Consider the following 1,513-nt stretch of genomic DNA (forward strand, 5'->3'; position numbering starts at 1 on the left):
CCTGTTTATGTCAACCCCCACTCCAATAGCTTCTTGACTCATCCTGCTAGTAGCAGCAGCCTGGTAGTAACAGATGTGGTAAAACAGCTACTCTGTAATTTGTATTAGAAGTAAAAGTTAGCATAAAAAAAAACAGGTAGCTTTACTTACCGTCTCCAGCTAATTAAACCTCAGCAGAAGAGCTTTGAGTAACATTATCACGGGACTCAACTTTTTTATTTCTGTGAGTGGTTTTATTATTTGACATCCAAACTGCTCCAAGTCAACCCACGCTCATTTTGTTTGTAGGTCAACCGGCTAATGTTCGTTAGCGTCCAGTGCTACTGGTATAGCTGGTAAATGATAACTAACACTGAGGGGGGAAAAAAGAGACCATTATGTAAAGATCAGCCCTGCAGTGGTGTATGCTCTGGCCTGCTTTACAGTATACAAAATGAACCAAGGGAAAAATTCACCAATGCATAATTTTATCAATGAAATTGAAACAACGCAAATGAGCTATTTAGCTATAGGTGTGAAAGCACTCTTTGTGCGAGGTCCCTAGTCTCCTCCCCTCCCTTTTCTTCTGTTTCCCTTTCCCTGTATGTTTTGTCTTGTGTCCCTGCTCACCTGGAGATGGGGGTGGACTCAACCAACTTGCTACAATCAAGTCCGCTGACCTGCTGCTAATCATCAATCAAGCCATCCACTCTGTCTGCACTATTTAAGCCCAGCTAAGTCCTCCACTCATCGCCAGATCGTCCGTTCACCAAGCGTGGTATTCAGCTCAGGCCCCTTTCTTGAGAAGCGTTTTTTGAACTCCTTTTTCTTATGAATGAAACTAAATTTGTCTCTCCCTGTGACCAGATCTTCCAGCAACTTACTTCAACCAAACACCCAACTCCACAACCACAGCCAGCCAGCCACTCACCATCTGCAACGCACCCTGGACACCTGAACTCTACCTGCACTTCCTCTCATTAAAACCCTGTTTTCAAAACTTCATCCCTGCCTCCATTTGTGTCTGAACTGTGGGTCCTGACCTGGATTCGTTTCAACACCAGCTTGGTTGGACTAGGAAGCTGGATTTCAAGGATAGAAACCAATCGTCCGTCAGTTTTGCTGAGTCATATTGACTGTAACTTGCCAAAACAATCTGGTTATTCCATGTGTTAATTACAATCAATATCTACCATGATGGAGTTTGGAAAAAAGGAAAAATACATGCCACCGCAAGTCAACAAAATACAAAGGCTTGTATTTAAAACAAGGCTTTTACAACACGGCCTCATGCACATGTCCCGTTTGATTAGCTTTCCTCCACGAAGGCAAAGATGTGACAAATGCAAATGGAGTGTTTCCCATTGCTTGATTCACGCCACCCAGCAAATGTGAATATTTGGCGTAACAGAAAACCTGAGACAAGCTCCTTGTTGACTATCAGGCATTGACATTACTGGTGATCTTTAAACTTGGTGATGCAGAGACAAGATGGTAGCATGCATTAGAGGAGAGGCCCTACAGTATATGCAGG

General features: G+C 43.3%; 1 long non-coding RNA gene across 1 annotated transcript; it reads left to right on the plus strand.

The window, feature by feature from the left end:
• Window positions 1-206: 206 nt before the first annotated feature.
• Window positions 207-984, plus strand: LOC117832459. Its single transcript, XR_004635187.1, has 2 exons — window positions 207-757; window positions 847-984. It is a non-coding gene; the product is annotated as an uncharacterized LOC117832459 (long non-coding RNA).
• The last annotated feature ends 529 nt before the right edge of the window (window positions 985-1,513 follow it).

The sequence above is a fragment of the Notolabrus celidotus genome, chromosome 20 (assembly GCF_009762535.1).
Source record: "Notolabrus celidotus isolate fNotCel1 chromosome 20, fNotCel1.pri, whole genome shotgun sequence".
Lineage (NCBI taxonomy): Eukaryota > Metazoa > Chordata > Actinopteri > Labriformes > Labridae > Notolabrus > Notolabrus celidotus.